The sequence below is a fragment of the Tenrec ecaudatus genome, chromosome 3 (assembly GCF_050624435.1).
Source record: "Tenrec ecaudatus isolate mTenEca1 chromosome 3, mTenEca1.hap1, whole genome shotgun sequence".
Taxonomy (NCBI): domain Eukaryota; kingdom Metazoa; phylum Chordata; class Mammalia; order Afrosoricida; family Tenrecidae; genus Tenrec; species Tenrec ecaudatus.
In genome coordinates, this window is record NC_134532.1 from 195,453,783 (window position 1) to 195,481,621 (window position 27,839).

The following is a 27,839-nucleotide window of genomic DNA, read 5'->3' on the forward strand; positions in this document are numbered from 1 at the left end:
GATATCATTGGAGATTTCAGATGGATCTTGGTTCAAAGGAAAGATGATTACTGGTGTTTTATGGACGAAGCAAAGGCATTTGACTGTCAGGATCCTAACAAATGATAGTGTTGGTAAGAATGGGTCTTCCAGAACACTTTGTTGTCTCACATGAATCTTGTACATGGATCAAAAAGCAGTTGCATGAACAGAACACAGGGATACTGCATAGCTTAAAATAAGGAAAGGTGTGCTTCGGATTTGAATCCTTTCACCATACATATTGAATCTGTGTGCTGAGCAAACCACCAGGAATGCTGGCTTATTTGAAGAAGAATTTGGCATCAGGATTGGAAGAGTCTTATTAACAACCTGAGTTATGCAGATGCCACAACCCTGATTGCGGAAATGCGTCCTTGAAGCACTTGCTCATGAAGGTCAAGGACTGTAGTCTTCAGTGTGCACTACAACTCAGTGTAAAGAAGATCCCTATCCTCAAAGCTGCACCAATAGGTAATATCATTCTAACTAGAGAAAAGGTTGAAGTACTCAAGGACTTCATTGTACTTGGATCCACCATCATAGAAGCATATTTCCAAAGATCAAAAGGTTGCATTAGGTAAATCTGCTGCACATGGCTTCTTTAGAGTATTGGATTTTAAGGATGTTACTTTGAGGACTAAGGGGTGCCTGACCAAATTTATGGAAATTTTAATGGACTCATATGCACATAAAAGTGGTATGTAGAATAAGGAAGACTGAAGAAAACCTGATGCATTTGAATTATGGTGCTAGAAAAGAATATTGAAAGTACCATGAACTACCTATAAAAAAATATACATGTCTTGGAAGAAGTACATCCAGAGTGCTCCTCAGAGGCAAGGATGGCCAGGAGAGACTAGTCCCTAGAGAAGGACGTCATGCTTGGTTAAGTGGAGGACAGTCAAAAGAGGATGGATTGACACAGTGGCTATCCCAATAGGCTCAGGCATAGGAACAGTTCTGATGATGGCACTGGACTAGGCGATGTTTCATTCTATTGTACACACGGTTACTGTGCGTCAGAGCCAACTGATGGGACCTCACAACATACCCAGGCATTCACTGTCCACATCAAGCTATGCCATATGAACCTAATCCCACAATATGCTACTGAATCATTTTTCACTTAATACCTGTCTTCCTTTCACCACCCTCCACCCATGAAGATAATGATTATCACAGCTTCTGTCACCATGGATTAGATGTCTTTGATCTTGAACTTAATATACATTAGACATGAAATTTTATATATAGAATATATATGTATATATTTGTATATAGGTATGTATTTTACAACCCTCACTACCACAACATCAATTACAACTCATACCAATCCATAGGACACAATAGAATTGCCCACTACAGGTTTCTGAGACTGCAAATTTTATGAGAGCAGAAAGCCTCATGTTTCTCTAACACAGCACTACATGATTTTGAATTGATGACCTTGTGGATAGCAGCCAAACACATACCCCAACATGCCACCTGACTTCTTGGAATTTTATATTATAAAGTCTTTATTTCTGTCTTTTTCAGTCAATATTATTTTGATTAATTTCCTGTTTGTGTGTTCTTTACCTACCAGGATTGAAGAAAAGAATCCTTATCAACCTATGATGTGCCAATGACACAATCAAGGTGGCATAAATCAGAGCGCTTGCAGCGCTTACTAATAAAAAAATAATCAAAGACTACATGTGGCCTTCAGTACGGGCTGCATGTCAACATCAAACAAAAACACTCATGGTTACATCAATGAACAGCAGACACAAAATGAGTATACAACAGGGGACAGGCACTGTGGATACTGTAGCTAAAAAGGCATCATGGCAGGCATGTAGCTGTACCTAGAGTATAAAAATTCTGAAATCCAAATGGCCACGTGGTGCTAGTTCTTTGATTATGTCCTGCCCTGTCCTGTGGAATGTGATTATAACTTCCATCTCTAGACCCCGAAATCTTCCTTGGAGTAATCCTCTTTTCCAACCGATCCCAGGAAGCTACATATAACCCTTTCCCTGGGGGACAGACAACAAAAAGGTGGTTGAAGGGAAACATCAGACAGTATAAGACGTGATAAAATAATAATAATTTATAAATTATCAAGGGTTCATGAGGGAGGGAGTGCAGGGAGAGACAGAAAAATGGAGGAGCTGATACCAAGGGCTCACGTAAAGCAAATGTTTTGAGAATGATGAGGGCAATAAATGTACAAATGTGCTTCACACACACACACAAGTTAGGCCATCTTCAACTAGCAACTCTTTGAAGCCCACTCTTTGCCAATTAAAATTTGGATATCTTATTTTAATTTGTTGTGATTCTCTCACTTTCAGTCCAAGTTGATGGTGTTTCTGACTATTTAACCCTTGTAAAACTCCGTATCGATTTATAATATATTCCCTTAGTGATGTGGCTTAAGTGCTGGGCTGCTAATGACAATGTCAGCGGTTCAATCCCACCATTTTCTCTGCAGGAGAAAATGAAGCTGTCTGCTCTCATAAAGATTTACAGTTTTTGAATCAATTCATTGGCAGTCAGTTTGACTGTTAATAGGTTTTTATTAGACAAAAACCATGTTTAAATTTTTCCGAATATGATGTTACATGTGATCTGCTGTGAATCTCCATATCCTTAAAATTTCTGAAAGCCCTATAGTTGAATAGTGATGGTCTATTCAGTATCCTCATTAAGATGGCCTTGTTCCTGAGAAGAATTATGAATCATCATCTTATATCTTTCTGAGATCCCACCCTTGACTTTTTCTTTACCCTGAAGTCACATTTTTCTGACACTGGCCTGTATTTCAATTGCTCTAGGAGAGACAGAGGATGATAAATGGCGGTGTTTTTAAGTGCAGAGAGTCTTGGCTCCTTCATCATTCCCCAACTAGTACTTGGAAATGAAAAATTATTTTTACATGTTTTACTCTATTCATATCATGTAATATTCAGCGGGTGGAAGCCAGTTATCACTCCTGACAGTCTCAGAGTCAAATATAGTAGGGTTTTGTGATAGCCACACCTCACTTCTTTCAATTATTTGAATCCACTACTATTTTTAAAGAAAAAAATTCTAAACCACGGTAGAAAAAATAATAGTATGTCCACAGATTCTGTGGCCCATTGGTTCAAATAGGGCACAATGAAGCTGTCTTATGCTTCCTCCCAGATGCCTCAGGAGAAAAGATTTGAACAGCCAGAGGAAACTCAAAATGCTGTGATGTCAGGCAAGCAGGACCATTTCCAGGATGGTTTGTACCTTCACAAAGGAGTCCTGATGGTGTTCTCAATGTTGCACTACTGATCACAAGTTCAGTGGTTCAAATGCACCATCTGTTCCTGAGAAGAAAAATGGAGCTATCTGCTCTGTAAAGATTTACAGTCTCAGGAATCCTATGGAGAGTTTCTGTGCGTCGGACTCTGGAGAAGGACAGCGTTCTGGGTAATGTAGAGGGACAGTGAAAAAGAGCAAGGCCTTCAACAAGATGGAGTGACTGACACAATGGTTGCATTGATGAGCGCAACCAGGAGAGGTCGGCACAGCCACCGGACAGCGCTTCCTCTGTTGGACATAGGTCGCTATGAGTTGGAATCAACTGGATGGCATCTAATAACAACAAAATGATTCTGAATCAATCTGATTGCTGTGGGGTGTTGTTGTTTTTGTTCTTGTTGAATACTTGCATGTGACTGCCGCACGATCTGGCATAACTTGAAGGCTGGAGCTGTCAACTGTTCTTGTGGCTTTGGCTTTTCATATCTGTTTATAGCTTCCAAAAGATTGTTGTTGTTTTCTTTTTCTCTATTCCACTTATCTTTGTGTTCAATCTAACATCTTAGCTCACTTTAAAAATTTAAATATTTCATAAGTACTTATGTCTATATTTGTAAAATAATACCTTTTATGTAGACATATCTATATTACCTATATAAGTATGTATGATCGATATTTGAAATATGATATTTGAATAGCTAGACATTTTTGTTAATGTTCTGCTAACTCTCCCTTTCATTAGCTGTACCTCCTAGTGCATGTCTAGAGAGCTTTCATTCTCTGGGTTTTACTTGATCTTAATGCAGTGCAATGCTATTGCCAATAATCTCACTTCCTAGTGGTCCCATTCACTGAATCATGGCTGTTCTGCCAGAGTAACAGAATACTGTGAAAGTAATGATCTGCTAATTCCAACACAAGTTCATAAAATATACATATGCATGTATGTATACACATATCTTGGCCACTCTTGAATCAACCACTGTTGGAAAAACCATTACCATCTATTGTGGGCACTCAAGCAGACTAGGGAAGAGGTCCACTTATATTAAGATCCACATGAAGAGGAAGCAATGTGCCAACATCATCTTGCCAGCATGTGAATGGGATGTTTTAGAAATAGATCCTTGAACTTCAGTCACTCTTCCAACTGCCGTGTCTATTATTTCAGCTTCCAACTGCCGTGTATCTTTCTGAGGCCCTAGATACCTTGTAGAAGAAATGAACGATCCTATATGTGCCCGTTGGTATTCCTAATATAGAAAAATGTGAGATAATAGATGATCATTAATATTTTTCACCACCTGCTTTTCCGTTTGTTGTACCATAATTGTTTGTGTGTTTTTCTGAGGCTGAAAGCTGTGCGTCCAGTATTTAAAATAACAGCAGATTCACATTATCAGAGATTACGCAGACTAAAATGTTGTTGTTGTTGTTAGGTGTCATTGACTCAGTCCCAATTCATAGTCACCCAATGCATAACACAACAAAACGCTGCATACTCCTATGCCATCTTTGTGATTTTCCCTAGGCTGAGCCAACGGTTACAGCTACAGTGTCAATCCATCTCTTGGAGGAACTTTCTCTTTTCCATTGTCCCTCCCTCTTCTTTACCAAACATTGTGTTCTTCTCTAGGGGCTGGTCACCTCTGAAAATAAGTCCAAAGTATATAAGGCACAGTCTTGCCATCCTAGCCTCTAAGGAGAGCTCTGGCCGTACTTTTTCCAGGACAGATCAGTTAGTTGGTCCTTATAAGTCAATGGTACTTTCAATATTCTTCTCCAGCATCCCAGTTCAATTGCACACATTCTTTCACTGCTCTCTATGTTCAACTTTTACATGCACATGAGGCAATGGACAATACCGTGGCTTGGGTCATTTGCACTTTAGTCCTCAAAGTAACATTCCTGCTTGTAAATACCCTGAAGAGGTCTTGTGCAGCTGATCTAACTACTGCAACACGTCTTTTGATCTTTTGACTGCTGTTTCCATCAGCGTTGATTGTGGGTCCAGGTAAGACAAAATCCTTGACAACCTTCACCTTTTCTCCATTTGTCCAGTTGTAAGGATTTTGGTCTTCTTGACATTGTGTCGTAATACATACTGAAGGCTACTATCCTTGACCTTCATCATCACATAATTCGGGTCCTCTTCACTTTTGGCAAGTAAGGTTATGTCATCTGCACATCCCAGGTTGTTAATAAGCCTTCCTCCAACCCTGATGTCACATTCTTCTTCATATAAGCCAGTTTTTTTTATTACATGCTCAGCATGCAGATTAAATAAGTGTGGTGAGGGGATGCAAAGATAGAACTCTAATGCACACCTTTCCCAATTTTAAACCACACAATGTTCCTTTGTTCAGTTCACACAACTGCCTCTTATAAAGAACAATGGAGTGTTCTAGAATTCCCCATTCTTCACAAGGTTATCTATAGTTATTTTGATCCACACCATCAGATGCCTGTGCATTACCAATAAAACACAAATCAGCATCATCATGGTATTATCTACTTTAAGGTAAGCCCCATCTGATATAAGCAATTACTAGAGAAAATAGCCCTGATCATCTACTTCTAAAAAATTAGCCAGTGAAAACCTTATGGGTCACCAAAGATCATTGTCCTACTGGCTTGCTTTAGACACAGCATCCTGAGGGATCAGTCACTGGAGAAATCATGCTTGGTTAAATGAGGAATGAACCACAGAAGATCAAGAGACGCCAGTGAGACAGATTGGCACAATCACTGCAAAAATGACTGCATGTCATTGATCTTGAGAATGATGCATAACCAGGCAATGTGGTTGCTTTCCTGTATGTAAGAACACCGTGACTTAGCGTCGACTTGACGACAACGACGTAATCTAGTGTACATATTTTATTCAATTCTTTGACATAAATAGATGCCAAAATCAGAATGTGTCGACTCTCAAAAGTCCCTATTCAACTGTAGCAAACAATAGCTAGCCTCTGCACCTCATTGCTACTGGAAACCTCATTATCCTGATACCACCAAAATAGCATGCTTGATTTTGTCATCTTCTCTCAGAGCCATCAATCACTCCCAGATCCTCACAACCCAAGACTTCCAGATGAAGGACAATTCCTTTTATGGGGCCCAAGGGAGATTCCTAGCAAAATCCCCCTTTTCATGGGACCAGCAGTGCATTTAAAAGAAAGTGCCTTCAAGAACCTACATGTTCTGCAATGGGAAGGTTTTTCACCACACTGCCTGCTCCCTAGCGCTAGATGACAGTGAGAGTGTTTACACGAAAGTTCCCAGCAATACTTTTCCAAGAGATAATTACCTAAAAATACAGATGCTTTGTAATTGATCTGTAGTTAAGGATATAACACGCAAAATTTTCCATTTTAACCATGTTTAAATATTCAATGCAGTGGTAATTATATTTTCCATGCTGGGCAACAATCACTCACAGATCTTTGAATTATTTAATTTCTCCTCCAAGGTCTTCTAAACTGTGCTAAGTACAAGAACTAATATATAACTCATTCTGATCAAATGACTTTTAAAAAATTCTGTAACTCAATTTTTTCATTATGCAAATTTAACATATAACTAAATGTAGAAACATGAACTTTTAAAGGGAGCAAAAATAAACTCAAAATCAATATCAACCAATTATAAATTAGTCTTGAGCATAATACATCACATTTACACTATTATTGCTATGTAAATAAAAAGAAAAATATAATATCTTCTCTATAGTAATAATGTGGATATTAGAAATGACATAATATATAATCCACCAACCAATAATTAAGTAAGATTTGGAAATAATCATACTCATTATTAAATTTTTAAAATTTATGAATTCAAAAGCAATTTTTTCCACCTGAAAGTGTTTAAAAATATAATATAACTATTGTCTTGGGCCAGGTTCTGTAGAGAAGCAAACCAGTGAAATTAATATAGCAATATAAATCAAAGAGTCACAAAAATCATAGAAAATGGATTTAATGGACACTGGAACAGTTTCATGAACTTTTTGAAGACCTCTTGCATAGAGAAATGTATTTCAAGGAAATTGCTTATGAATTTATAAAGGCTTACAAGTCCCAAGTCTGGAAGACTCTCAATGAAATAGATTGACACAGTGACTGTAACTTTGGGCTCAAACACTGTGAGGACCATACAGGACTGAGCAGAGTTTCATTATGTTGTACAAAGCTTAATAGAAGTTAGTACTTACTTCATAGGACAACATCAAGAATACTGTGTTGGACAGGGTTCTCTAGAGAGACCAACCAGATTGCTAGTAATTATATATAAATATATTTATAAAGATAGATATATAATACAAGAAATTAACCATTAAATCATATACAGATAGATAATACAAGAAATTAACAATTAAATTATAAAGCAGTGAGACACTAGCAGTCTTTTAAGGCTTGAGAGCCGCCAGTTGCCAGTCCCTTTCTGTAGAGAGAGCTGGTCTATATATGCCCAGGCAGGAAACAGCAAGGCAAGTCACCAACTGTCACCAACTGTTGGTCCCCAGCTCCAGAGATGAACATTCCAATCGTGTGGGCTTAAAGGGACCTCAACTTACAGCGACACAGCCCACAGGCTAGGCATCCCACAGGGAGTGTACCCCTTTAAATTGAGACACAGAACAAGCAAGGCGAGGCTCACGGAGCCATTTATCCCTCCGCCCTTCAATTAATCCGACTTGTGTTTATCAGCCAGGCTGGCACAATAAACTATCACAAATACCAAACACAATATCACTGACTCCACTGCCAATAAATCATCCTGTAGGATGGAGACAAACTTTGCCACTGAGCTTCTCAGGTTGTCAATCTGTATAATCATGATTGCTACATCTTTCACCTGTGGTTTGACCAACCAGTCTTTTGGTTAGCAGGCACCTGCTTAACCACTGTGCCACCGGGTCTCCTAGCGCCATTCATGAAAAGCATAATACACTGAGCCAAATGGAATATACTCTATGTAGGCAAGAAAGTCTCTATTAGAAAATCTATTATTGTAATTGACTCTTCTAACAAGCTAAAGTAGAAAATTATATAATCATCTCAATAGATTCAGAAATCTAATCAAATTTAAAATTCATTAACTACAATATTCACTTAGTAACTTAGCAATAGAAAAATCATAAGTGATTTTGGAGGGATATATAAAGCATACCACATTATTCGAACATGGAAATGTTATCCGTATTAGTTTAAAATAAAGAGTAAGGTATGGAAAATATTTATTACATTTGAATCAGCAGTATTGACTATTCTCGCTAGTACAATTAAACAAATAACTAAAAAGGCAAAAATATCACATGAAAATCTGATGATTTGAAGATATTACTATTCGCATATAAAAGCCAGAAACATTGTCATTAAAATAATTAGAAATAATTTAGTAATTTAGAAAGGTAGTTTAATATATTATTAACAAACAAAAGCAGATATATTTCTTTATTGCAAAAATACAAAATTCAAAAACATGCTTAAAAAGTGGGCTACATTTAACAGCATCAAATAAATTTCAAGTACATGAAAACAACAGATGCCAAGAGCTCCACAGGAAAAATTATAAAACTCTATGAAAAGGGATTAAATACTAGGGAAATGCTATTTCTCAAATTTAAAAAAATTATCTCTAAAAAGTCAATATGATTTCAAAAACTTCCCCAGCAATGTTTGCTAGTTAATGGATGATTGTTAGTGAAGATGATTCCACATATGTATGGCAAAAAGGGACCAGAAATCATAGCGAGGACACTTTTGATAAGCACATGAGAAAGATCCATCCAATTATATGTCAGAATTGATTATTAAACTATAGTAATTAGACATTGGTACAATGTATTAGGATAGACCAGTTCCTAGAAAAGAATATCTTTCTCTATTTGGTCAAGTACCAGTGATGGTAAAGGAGGTGGAGTCTCACGGAGCTAGATGACACTTTAGCCACCACAATGGGCTCACAGAGAACAATGATTTTGAGGATAAAGCCCTGGAAGCATTTCCTTCTGTTGTACACAGCTTCTCCAGGAGACAGAGGCAACTCAAGGACTCCGACCAGCAATACAGCGAATGCCGACTGAACCACAGGGGCACTTCTCTGATAGCATCTACTTTTCAGCATCTTTTTGATATCAGCGAAGATGTCCTTTGTCCTATTTTGTCTAACTTAATCTCACCTGAATTTCTAGCAGTTCTCTATGTACTGCTGCAAACAGTTTCAATTAGCTACAGAATAAAATTATTTGTTTGTGACACTAATGGTATTATTTTATCATGTCCACGTTCTAGTTGATCACCTTTCTTTGGAACAGGCACAGATATGAATTTCTTTCAGGCACATAGCCAGGCCACTGCTCTGCAGATGTCTTGGCGTAGACAAATGAGTACCTCTAGGAGAGCATTGGCTCGTTGAAACATTGCAACTGGTACTTTGTCAACTAGAGGTTTTTTGTTTTGTTGATTTTTCATGAATGCCTTCAGTGCAGCTCAATTCTCTGCTTTTGATACCGTGGGGTCTTAATCATATTTTATCTCCTGAAATGGTTGAACATCAACCAATTCATTTTCTATAATCACCGAGTATTATTTCTACATTATCTCTATGGGGAAAAGTGAAATATGACCCCTACCTAACACAACATGTGTAACTTTATTTCAGATGAACTAAAGACCTAAATATCAAAACTGGAAACTTAAAAACTCTTAGTAGAAAATATAATTGTTGTCTTTATAAAAATATTTCTCATATTAATTAATATAAAATTGAAACTGGTTAAATTGGCAATATTAAAAATAAATAACTTATTCATAATTCTTTTTTTCTTATTCATAATTCTTGAGAAAATCTCAAGTTCCGGGCTTCTAATACATAGATAGATAGATAGACATATATCACAATGGCCAGAGTATCTATACATTAGTGTCGCCAATAAATAATACTACAGGAAAACATAGGTAAACTAAAAGAACTTTTTACAGAACAGGAATATATAAGACCACAAACACATGAAGAGCTGATTTTTATAGCAGGCTTATGGAGATAAATACTATAACGAGTTACCATTTATGATCGTTTGCCTCAGATTGTTTAAATGCCCGAACATTTTAAGTTACAGGAATACTTTGTGGTCATTGTATTCCCCCAAATATGTGCCAATTTGGCTGGACCCTGAAAATCTGATTTGTCAGTTATACAAATGATCCTCTACGATAGTACCCGCGGTGATAACCCTGTCGGTCTGAGAGAATTAAGGATCGAATACAATTCCCTTCATCCTGTCACAGTTTTGATTGGAAGTAAGGGAAGTTTCCCTGTAGTGGGGCTATAAATACCTGTACCTTATAAAAAACTAAGAAACAAAAGGAGTAAGAGGCAAGCATAGATCAGAAGAATTTACAATCCCTTAGAAAGCAGAGCTGAAAGCAGAGTACATCTTGGGACCTGGGAGGGGTTTGCTCTGAGAAACTCCCAGGTCCAAGAGAAACCTGCTGCCAAGACACGTGGTTCCTGAAAAGAAGACAAGCACTTTCTTCTGAAGCAACAGAGAGAGGAAGGCTGTCCCTAGAGCTGTCATTCTGGGTGTAGAATCCTAGAGCTGTCGTTCTGGGTATAGAATCCTAGAGCTGTCGTTCTGGGTGTAGAATCCTAGAGCTGTCGTTCTGGGCGTAGAATCCTAGAGCTGTCATTCTGGGTGTAGAATCCTAGAGCTGTCATTCTGGGTGTAGAATCCTAGAGCTGTCATTCTGGGTGTAGAATCCCTAGAGCTGTCGTTCTGGGTGTAGAATTCCTAGAGCTGTCATTCTGGGTGTAGAATCCTAGAGCTGTGTTTTGGACGTAGAATCCTAGAGCTGTCGTTCTGGGTGTAGAATCCCTAGAGCTGTCGTTCTGGGTGTAGAATCCTAGAACTGTCGTTCTGGGTGTAGAATCCTAGAACTGTCATTCTGGGTGTAGAATCCTAGAGCTGTCGTTCTGGGCGTAGAATCCTAGAGCTGTCGTTCTGGGTGTAGAATCCCTAGAGCTGTCATTCTGGGTGTAGAATTCTAGAGCTGTCGTTCTGGGTGTAGAATCCTAGAGCTGTGTTTTGGACGTAGAATCCTAGAGCTGTCGTTTTGGGTGTAGAATCCTAGAGCTGTCGTTCTGGGTGTAGAATCCTAGAGCTGTCATTCTGGGTGTAGAATCCTAGAACTGTCATTCTGGGTGTAGAATCCTAGAGCTGTCGTTCTGGGCGTAGAATCCTAGAGCTGTCGTTCTGGGTGTAGAATCCCTAGAGCTGTCATTCTGGGTGTAGAATTCTAGAGCTGTCGTTCTGGGTGTAGAATCCTAGAGCTGTGTTTTGGACGTAGAATCCTAGAGCTGTCGTTCTGGGTGTAGAATCCTAGAGCTGTCGTTCTGGGTGTAGAATCCTAGAGCTGTCATTCTGGGTGTAGAATTCTAGAGCTGTCGTTCTGGGTGTAGAATCCTAGAGCTGTCGTTCTGGGTGTAGAGTCCTCGGTCCTACCCTCAGAAAACACTTTTCTCTTTGTTACAGCCGACTGCACGTAGTATTTCTGTATGACAGCACTAGAAAATAAAGATGAGGATCAACACGATTGCTTATACATTGCTGATGCTCGTATAAACCAGGACAATTGCTTTGCATGACAGAATGTATCATTTCTCAGATATCATAAGACCAGGGATTCAATTCCTACTTGTATACAAGAGAATCCCTTGCACTGCCCTAATCCAGTCCATTGAAAATAAGTTTCCTCAGGGATATGGCCTGCTTCCAATAGAAAGGGAGGCAGGAGACAAGTTTACTTCCCTTTTGCTTGTTCTAGGTCATGTCTTTCCCTTACTGACCTCCCTCTTTTAAACTTGAGCAGTGGTTCTCAATCTTCCTGATGCCGTGACCTTTTAATACAGTTCCTCATGTTGTGGTGACCCCCAAGCATAACATCATTTTTGTTGCTATTTCATCACTGTAATTTTGCTACTGTTGTGAATTGGGTGACCCCTTTGAAAGGGTCGTTCAACCCCTAAAGGGGTCACAACCCACAGGTTGAGAACCGCTGGACTTGAGCCTATCATATTGTCTGCTGACCCTGAGGGTCATCAGTGGCCTGCCATCAAACATTGGATTCCTTATCCTCTGAAGCCAAAGCCCTGTTGTCTTCCCACCAATCAGGGGCTCCTCAGCCCACTGAAGTGAACAGAAGTGCCCCACTGAACATCTGTCCCAGGGACGTGGAACTTGGCCAGACTCAGACTCTCCAGATTATACAGTGCTATGATCCATTTGCTTGCTATAAATGTTTCTATATATGCATACAGAAGTTTTTAAAAAATTAATTAACCATGCAACTCTATATAGAAATCTATATCAAGAAAAAGCATAGTGGAGTTCTGGTGGCATAGTGGGTTATCCATTGGTCTATTAACCACCAGATCAGCAGTCTGAAACTAGAGCCATCCCACAGGTGAGATGAGGTTTTCTATTCCCATAAAGATTTGCAGGTGTTTAAATCCAGAGACTGTTTTACTTTGTCTTAGATGATCTCTATGAGTCAGAATTGAGTCTATGGCACTGAAAAAATAGATAGATAGATAGATAGATAGATAGATAGATAGATAGATAATATAGATAGATATAGATAGCTAGAGAGAAAGATTAGAACAGATGGCCATTTGTTTCTCAGTTAACTGCCCATCAATTGAATAATATAGAAACAAAATGTACTATATTTGTAGGATATGATATTAAATTGCAGTGCAAATTATTTAGCTATATTGTTATGCAACAAATTAAATGGCCCTAATTGTATTTAATCATATAATGTTAAGCAACATTTTAAGTATTAAATTATTACATGAAAGATTATATCGTATTTTAGAGCAAAAATAACTAAAATAGGACTTTTAAGAACAAAAATAGATTTAATAAAAAGGAAAGCAAATGAAGGAACAGTAGAATTAAAATGAGGAGCTAAGCAATAATATGGAAAGGGGAGAATTCATGTAGTTAGTTAATCATATTCAAAGTCCTAGCTTCTGTTTTGCATGGGAAAATGGCTTGGGGTCCACTACTGACCTCCTCCAGCTCCACAAGTGGGAAGGTGAATCCAACTCCATGTCTTCCCCCAAGACAATTCCTATTGGGCAGTGTCCGATATTCCTTTACTCGCCATTTTTCTTCATCCTATTCTGACACCACCCTTTCTCTCACCACATTCTACTTCTCAGCCGGATTTGATAATCTCTTGAAATGGTCACACATAACTCACAGACAATACTTATGATTATGGGGGGTTATTATGGAAGCCAACAGGTCACCACAAGCTAGGCTCAGAAAATATAAAGGTACAGTTCTTTTGCCTACAGCAGTGCCTCGTCTCAACCATGCCAGTAGGCATAACTCTCTGGCCCTCAGTCTCTCAGGCATTCCACCTTTGGCATCTGCTCTCCTCTGTCAGGTATTGTAAAGCTTCTCTAGCCCTGATAAATGCTAAATGGGGACTTTACTCGGCAAAGCTAGGCACCTGCCCAAAGGCACTCAGTTCTAGGGACTAGAAATCCCACCGCTCATGGTCCCAGGGCAGCTCCTTTGCTCTGTTTCATGGTTTCAGTTCTTCAGTCTCTGGTGCTTCTACCACGTTAGGCATGGATCTCACACATGTTCCATTAGTGGCTCTAATTTCTTGATAGTCACAGGATTCTCTGCTCTTGTTTCTAAAATGGTTAATTTAGATACCCAGTGGAGTGGAAAAAGTGACCAATTCCCTCTACTAATGTTTCACACATTCTATTTCATGGTCCTACCCTACCATTTGTATTGAACCGCCATGCCAAGTGATTTCACTTCACTGTAGGTTCACAAGTGCTTCCATTCCATTATATGAGTTTAAAAAGACTAACTAAACATAAATAAATGCATGTGCATGGTGTGTGCATGTGTGTGAGTGTGTGTGAAATGTGCTTTGATCAAACAGCAGATTGTGCCAAGCAATCAAAAAGAATTTCAAAAGCTCAATAGCTGTGTTGTTGATGGCAGTAGATGTGTGCCAGAGGAGTGATTTCCTCATGTGTCAGGGGAAAATCACTCAAGTTTACAGGACACTGACCTTCCTCTAAAGCAACGTGTCGGGTCTGGAAAGCACTCAACCCTCTGCACCTGCCAGAGACTCCAAAAATATGTACTGACTCATAAATACTCTAAATGTGAACTATTTTTAGTCATTTTATTGATAGCTCTTGCAGCTCTTATTACATTCCATACATTAATTATTTCAAGCATATTTGTACATATGTTGCCATCATCATTTCCAAAACATTTTCTACTTGAGCCCTTAGGTTAAGCTCCTCCTCTTTATTTTGCTTTTTTTTTTTTTTTTGCTAATATACAGTGTGGAAAGTGAAGAATGGAATGGGCAACAAATAACAGTCAAGAGCCATCAATCATGGTCCGAATCTGCTCAGAAGCTACTTGAGTTTCTAAAGGAATTTTTACTGAAAATAAGCTTTCTTCTCCCATAGTGAGGCATTCTCTCATTTGCCATGTGCACTTCAAAGTATCCCCGTTTATGACAATTTAAATAATTTATATGCAGAAAGTAAGGCAAAGCATGAAAAATTTAAGGCATCTTAAATCATTTTTAAGTTTGTATAAGCATACTAAAATCATTTTTTAAATAATTAGGTGGCACGATGGGGTGAGTGAATCGAGCTAATGAAGTGTGATGTCTCTATTCTGTCTTGGTTTCTCGCAATGAATCTGCATTTCAAAAGTTTTAAAAAAGGAAAGTTTAAACTAAGCTCGTCAGTAAAATCCTCTTCTTTGGCACAGGGAATGCCCCCTGTAAAGATGTCTGAGATGAAACAAAAAAGTGAAATTACTGTTTTCAAGATTTTTTTTGTCTCTTGTTAGAGAAAATGTCCCCTTTGTTTTATCAAGTTCATCAGCGTCTCAGAATGTGTTTCAGAATGACAACAACGCTGTTGCTGAGAAAAGAATCATAGTCAATTTCCTTCAGATGGTTCCACCTACCACGTTATCTTCTCCAAGGGAGGGAAATGGTCACGCCACAGGATGTTGAGCAGCAGGTTTACGCAGAGGATGATTATTTCCGTGGTGAAGCCAACCTGCTTAGAAGGGTCAGGAAGCAATTTAGAGCCTCCCTTCATCACAAAAGTATCCCGATAAAAGATCATCTTAAACTTTCTTTCAAATTAGCAAATTCCATGTAACATTTAAATATGCCCCTCCTGAAGAGAAAGGAGGAGGGTGGTTTCCTTTCCAATGCACAGAGATTCCTCCTCATTCTGAAACCCAAATGGGCAACTCTAAGCCACCTACTCTGGATAGGAAAAGTAATTTGCTAAATTCCTTTGATAAAAATTAAAAGAACCCGATCCTGAGATGAAAGCATGATGCCTGTAGCTGTAAGTGGATGCCCTTGACAGTGAAGAACCAGAAAAGCAAATAGGATGATATAACGAGTAAGTCAAAACAGAAAAGCAAACAAACCAAAAAGCAATGCCTGTTGCCATGAACTTGATCCTAATTCACAATAGTTTCATGTGTGAGAGTAAAAGCGCTTCCTGGCGGAAGCAACAAAGCCCACATGGAAGAAGTACACTCGCCTGTGTGATCACAAGGTATCAAAGGGATAAGGTATCGGGCATCATCAGAACAAAAAATCATATCATTGTGAATGAGGGGAGTGTGGAGTGGAGACCCAAAGCCCATCTTTAGGCAACTGGACATCTCCTTACAGAAGGGTCTCAGGGTGGAGATGAGTCAGTCAGGGTGCAGTGTAGCAATGATGAAACATAAAACTTTCCTCTATTTCCTAAATGCTTCCTCCCCCCACTATCATTATCCCAATTCTGCCTTACAAATCTGGGTAGACCAGAGGATGTACATAGGTACAGATAGGAACTGGAAATACAGGGAATCCAGGACAGATGATTCTTTCAGGACCAGTGGTGAGAGTGGCAATACCAGGAGGGTGGAGGGTTGGTGGAGTGGAAAGAGGGAACCGATTATAGTGATCTACATATGGACTCCTCCCTGTGGGGTGGACAACAGGAAAGTGGGTATGAAGGGAGACATCGGACAGTGTAAGATATGACAAAATAATAATTTATAAATTATCAAGGGTTCATGAGGGAAGTGAGAGTGGGGAGGGAGACGACAAAAATGAGGAGCTGATACCGGGGGCTTAAGTGGAGAGCAAATGTTTTGAGAATGATGAGGACAACGAATGGACAAATGTGTTTTACATAATTGATGTATATATGGATTTTTAGAAGAGTAGTATGAGTCCCTAATAAAATGATTTTCTTTTAAAGGAAAGAAAAAACTAAGCTTCATGGCTGTTGCTGTTGTTGTTTGGAGCTGTAATATTTACATAAGTAGATTGATAAATCTTTCTTTTGTAGCATCTCTTTGTTGGTTGGAAATGCCAAGAAGACTTACATCCAACCAAATATATTCCTGAAGAAAGCAAAAGAAGTTTCTGAGGATTAAAAAGTAGAATTATTATAAAATGGTAAAACATCTTTTCTTGCCCTTCTAGTTTAAGAAATAATTATCTGCAAAACATCTCAGCAGTAAAAGGGCCCATGTTTCCAGGAGGGACCCCGGTGCCATAAAGGGTTCTGTTCCAACAGCTCAAACCCACAGCCACTCCACAGGAGCAAGAGGAGACTCGCAGCTCTCAACTCCCATTGAAAGTGTTGCAGGCTCAGAAACCCACAGGGGACTTCTACTTCGTCCTACAGGATGGGTGTAAGTCAGAATTGACTTCATGTAAATGAGTGTGGATGTGGTTTTCTGTGGAGGATGGAAAGATTACATTGATGAATGAAATGGACTGGTTTGTGTAAATAGATTTATGTATCATATTCATGAATGCTTTACCATACATTTTATATGTATTTTACAGATAAAATTTATAGTTGTCATTATGGTTTTGTTTATATGAGCATCTTGAACTGGTTTTGTTTATATGAGCATTTTGACAGAAACACTTTGTATATTGAAAACACTTTTTATATTGAAATATCCTTAATGTGCAATTGGAGACTTTTTTATTTGGAACTCACTCAGTCTAGCCTTCATCTCCCAACCAGTGGAAACATAGGTAGGCCATTATTTCTCAGTTATAAGATGAACACCAGTGTAAGCGAGATGACATGGAATGTCTAGCACGCCACTGAAATTATGGAGGAAAACGCGGAGTAGTGAGGATTACAGCACCCGCTAAAACGGAGACGCTCACTGGCGTCAAACAATCAGTGTCACACAGCATGTCGTTCTAATGAAGAGAGTTCTGATTTTTCAAAAGTGGCATAACAGCTATTCTTTGAGAAATCTTCAGATTTGAACATGTTTATGCAAACCAAATAAAACACATTTGAGAATTGAATTCCGTTGCAGACCAGGCCACTTATTGCATCTTAAGAAGCTCTGGTTGCACAATGGTTAAGTGCCTGGCTGTTAACTGAATGGATAGAGATTCTAACCACCTCTATGCGCCACCACCCCATACCTCACCCCCATCCCCTGCCACCTCCCAAGCACAAGACAGAGACATCTCTGGATAAAAAGACCCGTCAATCTGCTTCTTTAAAGATGGCCATTGACAAAACCATACGGGGCAGGTCTACTCTCTCTCATTAGATTACTATTAGTTTGAGTCAGCTCAAGGACACCTGACAACAATAACAACAATGGCTACAATTGAAACTTCAGAAGGTCATGGGAATGGAATGGCTTCCTTTTGGAAAGACAGATTTTTCGTCCTCCTCGCCTCCTCTCACAACTACTACCTCTTTCCCTCCTCTTTGTCCTCTCCTGTTCTCCAATCCATTAAGTTGGGATTTTTCAAACCAGACTGTTCCTGAATTAGAGTACAATGAGGCCAGCTTGTCAAGAGGATAAAATAAAACCAATTCATAATGTTACATTTCCATCGACTAATTCACAGAAGAAGAAATAAGTCAAAAGATAAAAAGAAGGCTCTCGCTCTGAGAATGTTCTTCTGCAAATTAGTACATACATATGATCATCAATAGCTTATCATTACCCAATCAATACTTACCAAAGAAGAGACCTGATCACATAGAGCTTGGAAGTCTTTACTACTAATGCTCATGTGGCAGCAATGATTTTCAGTGACTACTTATAATTTAGACACATTTCTGCTAATATACAGAGTTTCATAGACATATGTCATTCTCTTTACTGGGAATAAGTCTCTTCCCTGCAATTAAATCTTTCTTTTGTCTTCTGAAATCCTAATTCCATATGATAATGCAGCGAGACCTCTTACAGGGAAGCTATAAGGAAAAAATGTGAATTGAAACCAATAGAAATTGAAAATGGCATCGTTGTCAATTTTTCAGTCTCCCTTGAGCCCAGAGTGTAAGCATATATCTGAACTATAGCCATCAGATACACCACTGAAGACCTTAAAATTCAAAGCAAGAATTCAAAGCAGGGACTTTTCCTCCAGGTCCACACGCCAAGGTATCAGGGCTAATTTTGGTTCTAGTTATAATGTTCAGCAACTGAAAACTGGTACTGGCAGCTAGGAAGAGAGAGAGCCTAGTAATGGTACCTAGGAGGTTGTCTTATTCCAAGATATAATTGGGGCATTGTGCTAGCTATGGAACCTATGATTATAGGTATAAATCTCCATCCAGAACATGTATCTTAGTAAGTTCCTTTTGTGTGCAACTAAGCTCCTTGATTCATATAATATCAAAATAGGTCAATAGATAGTGTATTTTCCCCTAAAATCTAAGAGTTTAAACTCAGGAACAAATATTAAATTCAGGCTCTAAAAGTAGAAACAAAGAATAGTGGTTTCTATTACGAACTTTAGTGTAAATCTTGACTCAGCCACCTCCTAGCTATGTGTCCTTAATTAAGTACTTGCATAGCTATGCTCCTCAATTTTCTCACCTATAAAAGGGGGACCATAATAATTAGCATTTATAAGAGTAAGTAAAAAGAGTATTGCTATTTTGTTTCCAGTTCATACATACACAACTTTACTCCAATTCAAGGTTGACAGATCAGCTCAGGAAATTGTGGTAGCTTGCTTTAAAAATCAAAGAGATCAGCTTGATATATTTTCTCAGAGGACACAGGATAATCACGGGCTGCTTATGAAGAAGTTGCAGTAAAGTAGGAAACTATATGGATGTATGGATTACTATGTTGGGGCAGTCCAAGCAAAGGGAATGGGCATCGCAAGGCGCTAAGGAAGGAGCACGGCTGTCCTTTTGAAAGAAGGATGAGATTAGTAGGGCTGAAGCAGAATGTGTGGGGAAGTTCACCAGATGAGATCACAGAGTGTATTCTGTACACTGTGTCGATACAACGGCATTACATTTCTCAGTGTGTATCATCAGGACACTGGCGTTCATTCTGAGTCATGTGGGAAGCCATTGTAGTTTTACATAGAAGGATGAAATCATGTAATTTGTCATTTACATTCAAAAGTATCATTCTAGCTATTACATTGACAGTAAACTATGGAGGAAAAGGAGGCCAGGATTAGATCAGTGATTCCTTCGCAAGACTACTTCAATAGTCCAGAAGAAAAATGATGATCTCTTGTATCAAGATAGTAGTGATCTAAATGTGAGGATGCTTAACATTTTCTTTATCATTTGAAGGTAAAGTCAACAACACTCTGGTGTCTTGTGTGTTGCTGTGACATTGGAAGCTATGTAACCGGTACTTCAAATGCCAGTAGGCTCATCCAAAGTGAAAAGGTTTCACAAAAGCTTCCCAACAAAGAACAGAACATCGGAGGAAGGGGCCACTGACAACCTTATGCTTAGTTTCTATACATAACATTCTTAGATACTGAAGGTCTAATGAATGGCAGAAGAACATGTGGGCTTGCTTGCTTTTCAGCTAGATAGTTGCTTGTTTATCTTCAAGCTTTTAAGACCCCAGACATTAGATCTTCTGATAGTCAGGTAACATCAGCTTTCTTCACCACATTTTTTTATGGACCCATTTTGTCTTCAGCAATTGTTTAGGGAAGCTGAGCATCACAGAATGACGGGTTATTGAAAAAGTGTTCTTGCTTTGAGAGAGTACTTGAGTAGAGGCCCAGTGTCTGTGTGCTACCTTAATTCTTAACATATAAATATATGTACATAGATCTATTCCCCTGTTTTTATATATAAATATATTTACATTTTTACTTATAAATATATTTAAATGCCTTATTAAGACCTCTATAAATGTCCTTTGCCTCCTAGTTCTTTCCGTTGTTTCCTTTTACTTTCCTCTTGTCCCACTATTATGTTTGACCTTTATTCAGGTTTCTGTAATTCCTTCCCTACATTGTCCTCGATCAAGCCCCACCAGACATCCTACATCCTCTCATCATGGAGTTTAGATCACTTGTTGTTCCTTTGTCCCTGGGTTTGTTGACATCCCTGTTCCTTTCCCTTGCCTCCCTCTCTCCCATGTCACCCAGAACTGTTGGTGCTGTTGTTTTCTCCTCCGGATTGTTTATCCTGCCTACCTTATCTAGACAGACATGCAGAGACAATAATAACCACAAAAACAAGGCAAAGCAAAAGAAAACAAAACAACGAAAAAATGACCCTCAAAAAAGAAGAAGAAAGAAGCGTGTGTATACAGTAAATAGTTCCAGGTCTGTTTGTTGAGTTTTCCGAGTGTTTTCTGGTCAAGTCCCATGGGGTGCCATGCCCTGACTCCAAAGTCTATTTTCTGTATTCCCCATGTACTTCATTGCTTTGCTCCCCTTGTTGCTCTGTGATACATTCTTAGTGTTTTGCCCCAGTGCACATTTATATTTCAATGAAAGCAATTTCTCAAGTATGTTTCACTCAATCCCAATTCCATTCTGACAGCTGCCTCTCATGTAATACTTCCTCTGACCCTGTCCACCTGCAACAACATCAGACAGGCACAGTCCTCCAGACTACCATGGTGGCTCAAGACCGCAAACATCAGCTGTGTGTTTGGAGTTGTCAAGGAAACATTTCCTTCTAAACTGCTGCCTACAAAATCGGGATTCCTTCTACTCCCTTGGAAGGAGCTCTGGTCTCAATGTTGGCTATTTATTGGGCTGTTAATAGAAATGTAGGATGGTAAAATCCAAAAAATGATTCATGGGAAAAAGTTCCTCATTTTTCAATTCCCATAAATATTCACAGTCTCAGAGACCCAAAGTAGCAATTCTGTTCTGTCCTAGGGTCACAATGAGTTGGAATCAATTCTACAGCAGTGGATTTGGGGTCTATTCCCTTTAAGTCATGGTATTGACCAAGAAGGTTAAATATGTTCTGTATTGTCATAAAAACAAATCTGTCTTGTAAGATACATAGTTGGAATGCTCCTTAAAAGCGAGGATGATGAGACTTCTGTGTTTTGGGCATGTTATCAGGAGGGATTAATTCCTATTGAAGAATGTCATGCTTGGTAAAGTAGATGGCTTGCAAAAAAGGGAGAGGCGCGCATGTGTGATTGACACCAAATCTGCAACAATAGGTTCAAGGATTGGAGCAATTGTGAGTAAGGCATAGATCTGGTAGTTTGTTCACTTGCACATGTAGTCACTGTTAGTTGGAACAGACTCAACTTCATCTAACAACAGCAATTCTACTGTCTCAGGATACCAGTTGTAAGTTCAGGGATCCCCAGGCTACTCTCATATCTGATATATTGGTTACCATTATTCCTTTTGCTTGGAAAATTCAATAGTATGACTCATAGACCTCAGAGAATACCCAACATTTATTATTCTATTATAACAAAAACCAACATAATGAAGAGCCACATAAAGAGAGATATGTGAGGTACCCAAAGCCAAATTTTTATATCCCAAATGATAACCTATCTTCCCATGCACAGCAATATTTGCCACCAACTGGGAAGCCCTTAGAAAGTTCCCGTTCACCTACTACCTCCGTGTGTAGGTGTGATTGATTGCATCATGCCTTTGTTCTTCACACCATTCAGTGATCTTTCTGGCCTAGGCACTTCACTTCCACTTCAGTCACATCACCATAAACCCTTACATGTGTGTAGGGGGTATTGTCAAAGGCAGCTCAATTATTGGGACATCTCTAAGGCTTAGAGGTTACTCCTTAAGAGTCAGTGACCAAGGAACTAAAGTTCATTTTACATGCCACACTGCTTCACACATGTCTTCTTCCCAAAGCAACTTTCTCCAGGCCCCTGCATAATTGCCCTATAGTAGGAAGTCAGCATTTAGTGAATAAAAGCACTTTGGGAAAGAAAAAGTAACCATAAATAATTGACTGAGAAAGTTCTCCAAACAAATCAACTACACTTATGAAAAGCCATGCACATAATTAGATTCCCGAGTTCATTTGATGGAGTGAGAAAGATGAAGACTTTGCATATGCAGAAGTTGCCATTAATTATGAGCCAGCCAAGGCAATGCAGCAGCCAGTGGAAATTGAGAAGAACCTTGTTCTTTTGAATTCAGTGACAGTCATGGTGTGACATCCTCACTGAATAAGCTTGGAAGGACAACATTTTTTTAATAGTTTTATTGGGGGCTCATGCAACCCTTATCACAATCCATACACACATCAATTGTGTAAAGCACTTCTGTACATTCATTGCCCTCATCAGTCTCAAAACATTTGCTCTCCACTTAAGCCCTTAGCATCAGCTCCTCATATTTCCCCTCACTCCCTGTTTCCCCCTCCCTATGAGCCCTTGATAATTTATAAATCATTATTTTGTCATATCTTGCCCTGTCCGAAGTCTCCCTTCACCCACTTTTCTGTTGTCCATCCCCCAGGGAGGAGGTCACATGTAGATCCTTATAATCGGTTCCCTCTTTCCAACCCACTCTCCCTCTACCATCCCAGCATCGCCACTCACACCCCCGGTCCTGAAGGGATCATCCGCTGGATTCCCTGTGTTTTCATTCGTATCTCTGTGTCTCCATGGGACTAAAAGGGTCCTTTTACTGTAGCCTACAACCAAAGACAACGTTGAAGAGATTGAGATAAAAGTTAAAGCAGAAGAGTGATATAGTATGGTTTTTGCTCCAACAAATTCTTATTGCTTTATTGCTGCTGTTGCTGTTGTTATTAAATGCATCAAATCTGTTCCAAGTCATAGCGACCCTATGTCCAGCAGAACACAACATGACCCAGCCCTGCACCATTCTCTCAAGTATTGTCAAGATTGACGGTCTCTTGTAGCCCCTGTGATGATCCCTAACTTTCAGGATCTCTCTCTTCTTCTGTGACCTTCTTGTTTACCTCACATGTGGTCTTTTTCCAGGGATTGAATCCCTCCTCAAAACATGCCCAAGGTACAAGAGGAAATTTTTGCCATGTTCACTTCTGAGGAGCATTTTGTCTATACTTCTTTCAAGGCAGAGTAAGTGTTTCTTCTGGCAGTTCATGCCACTTTAAATAGTCTTGGTCAATGCCCTAATTCAAATCCATCAACTCTTCTGTGGTTTCCTTTTTTGTGTTATGCAGCTTTCACATGCATATATTGCTGTTGTGGTTGTTAGATGCCAGATGCTGTTTCAATTAATAATGACCCTGTAGACAACAGAATGAAGCATGACCCAGTCCTCAGCAAGCCTCAACATTTTTTGTATGTTCGAATCGACAGGTGCAGCCACTGTATCGATTCCTTTTGATGGTCTTCCTCTTTTTCACGGACCCTCTACTTTACCAAGCACGTCCTTCTCCAAGGACTGGTGTCCCTAACATCTCCAAAATACAGGAGACAAAGGCTCGCAGTGCTTACCTGTAGGGAGCATCCTGGCTGTATTTCTTCTAAGGTAAATTTATTTGTTCTTTTGGCAGTAGATGGTTTATTCAAAATACTCAACAGAACCATATTTCAAATTAATTGATTCATATTTGATCTTTCGTATCCAGTCTTCCGACTCTCACAGGCAAATGAGACCATTGAAATACCATGGCTTCTGTCAGGCACCCTTAGTCCTTAACGCAACCGTCTTGCTTTTAAGAAGTCTTATACCTTATACCTGGTCCCTTGGGCACCTCGTGATTGCACCGGCTGGTGTGCTTCTTCCATGTGGGCTTTTTTGCTTCTGAGCTAGATGGCCGCTTGTTCACCTTCAAGCCTTTAGGACCCCAGATGCTATCTCTTTTGATAGCCGGGCACCATCCTCTTTCTTCGCCACATTTGCTTATGCACCCATTTGTATGTATGTGTGTATATATATATATGTATATATACCATATTGAATGAAGGGGGAAGTGCAGAGTGGAGACCCAAGGTCCAAGTGTCGGCCAATGGAGATCCCTTCATAGAGGGGTTTAGGAGAGGAGATGGGTCAGTCAGGGTGCGAGGTAGTACCGATGAAGAACACAGCTTTCCCCCCAGATCCTGGATGCTTCCTCCCCCCAACTACCATGATCCGAATTCTACCTTGCAGGGCTGGATAGGGCAGAGGGTGTACACTGGTACATATGAGGGCTAGAGGCACAGGGAATCCAGGGTGGATGATACCTTCAGGACCAAGGGTGTGAGGGGAGATGCTGGGAGAGTGTAGGGTGAGTGGGTTGGAAAAGGGGAACTGATTACAAGGATCCACATGTGACCTCCTCCCTGGGAGAGGGACGGCAGAGAAGAGGTGGGAAGAGAGACTCCGGATAGGGCAAGATATGACAAAATAACGATGTATAAATTACCAAGGGCACATGAGGGAGGGGGGAGCAGGGAGGGAGGGGAAAAAAAGAGGACCTGATGCAAAGGGCTTAAGTGGAGAGCAAATGCTTTGAGAATGATTGGGGCAGGGAATGTATGGATGTGCTTTATACAATTGATGTATGTATATATATGGATTGTGATAAGAGTTGTATGAGGCCCTAATAAAACTTTTTTTAAGAAGTCTTATACAGCAGATTTACCTAGTACAATGTGCTGCTTGATCTCTTGATTGTTACTTCCATGAGCATTGACTGTGAGCCAAGTAACATGAAACCATTGGCAACTCCAAACTTTTCTCTATTTATCATGATGCTACCTCATGGTCTAGTTGTAAAGACTTTGACCTTCTTTACATTGACTTGGAATCTATACTGAAGACTCCAATCCTTGATCTTCATCAGCAAGTGCTTCGTGTCTTCTTCACTATCAGCAAACAAGGCTGTATTAGCTACATATCATAGGTTGTTAATAATCCATCCTCCATTTCTGATGACACATTCTTCTCCATATAAACCAGATTCCCTGAGTATTTGTTGAGTGTACAGATTAAATTAGTAGGATGAGAAGGTACAACCCTGATGCACACCTTTTCTGATTTAAAAAATTGAGTATTACCTTGTTCTGTTCCTCACAATTGCCTCTTAATCTTTGGGCAGGTTCTGAAAGAACACAATGAATTGCTATGGATTCCTATTCTTCTCAAGGTTAGTCGTAGTTTGTCGTGATTCACACAGTCCAATGCCTTAGCATCGGCAATAAAATACAAGTAAACATCTTTCAGGTGTGCTTTCCTTCCGCCAAGATCCAGGTGATACCAGCAATGATATGCCTTATTTCTTGTCCTCTTCTGAATCTGCCCCGAACCTCTGCCAGCTGCCTATCAATGTACAGCTGCAGTCACTTTGGGAAGAACTTCGGCAAATTTTTATTTGTGATATTAAAAATATTGTTCGTTAATTTGAGCATTCTGTTGGATCATGCTTATTTGGAATAGGTACATATATGAATCCCTTCCAGTCAGTTGGCCAAGTAGTTGTCTTCTGAATTCCTGGCCCAGACAAGTGATTTTTTTTCTAGCACTTAATCAGCTTGTTGAACTACTTATATTGATATTTCATCAATTCGTTGAGCCTTATTTTTAGATAAGGCCTTATTTTTAGTTCAGTGCAGCTTGAAATTCTGCCTTCAGTACTGATATTTCCTTATAATATAGTACCTCCTGAGATAACATATAAATATTTCTTGGAAGAAGAAAAGTCAAAATACACCTTAGAGGCAAGGATGGCAAGACTTCATCTTACAAACTTCGGACATGTTATTAGGAGAGAGCACTCTCTGGAGGAGATCCCAAGCTTGGCAAAGTGAGGGGCACTGAAGAAGAGGACAGCCCTGAGTGAGGTGGGTTGAATCAGTGGGTGCAGCAATGAGCGCAGGCATGGAACAACTGCGAGGAGAGGACAGGACTAGGTGTTTTATTCGGTTGCGCAGAGGGTTGCTATGGGTCGTAACTGACTTGATGGTAGCTGACATCAACAAACAGCTTGTGAAATGGTGGAATGTCAACTAGTTCTTTTTGATACAGAGACTGTGTATTCTTTCCATTTTCTTTGGACATTTCCTGCATCACTCAATATTTTTCACATAGAATCTTTGAATATTGCAACTCAAGGCTTGAATTTTTTCTTTACAATATGCAGAGCCTGTACTTCCTTTTGAGTTTTCCAAGTCTTTGCACATTTTGTTATCTTTTACTGTCTTCTCAAACTGCCCTGTGAAATTTTCTGTTCACCTCTTTGAATCCATCATGTCTTCCACTTGCCATAGCTGTTCTACAATTAAGAGGAGTGTCAGATTCTCTTCCACTTTGATCCTTTCCTCTCTTTAATGACCTTTTGCTTTCTTCTTAATGTCCTGCCACGGCTGTATATCTGTTTTTGAGATATTCTTGAAATTCACATGAGATACACTCAAGATGGTGGACTTGTTTTTGTTTTGTTTTTTCAGCTTCATTCTGAGTTTCATATGAGCATTGGTGATCTGTTCCATAGTCAACCCATAGCTTGTGTTTCTCCATCCTCTCTTCCCACATACATAGTCAATTAGATTTCTGTGCATTCCATCTGGAAACATCATGCTTACAGTCACCTTTAGGTTGTTGAAAAAAAGTATTTGCAATAAACAAGCCATTGATCTTATAAAATTGTATCATGTGATCTCCAGCTTCATTTATATCACCAAGATCATATTTTCCAAATATGATTTTGTCCTTTTTGTTTCCAATTTTTATATTTCAGTTGCTAATAATTATCAACACACCTTGATTGCATGTCTGATGAATTTCATACTGAAGAGATTAGTAAAAATTCTTCAGTTTCTTCATTATAGGCTCTTGTGGCTAGTGTGTATATTGGAATAATAGCTGTATTTATTGGATTTCCTGGAAGGTGGATAGATCTAATTATATCACAAACAGAATTGTACTTCATGATAGTTCTTTAAATGTCCTTTGTGACAATGGATGCAATGCCAATTTTCTTGACTGTGCCACTCCTGGAATGGAAAACCATTTGATTTTCTGATTCAGAATGGCAAATGCCAGTCCATTTCATCTCACTAATGCTTAGGTGTGTTAGTCTGTGTACATTAGAGAAACAAATCCACAGAAACTCATGTATAAGAGTTTATGTGCACATCAAGAAAACATCCAAACCCAGTGCTGCCCAGCCCACAACATTAACCCATATGCCCGACACCAGCCCACAAAACCTTCCTCCATCTCACAAAACACACACTATGACACTGACTGCAGGAGGAA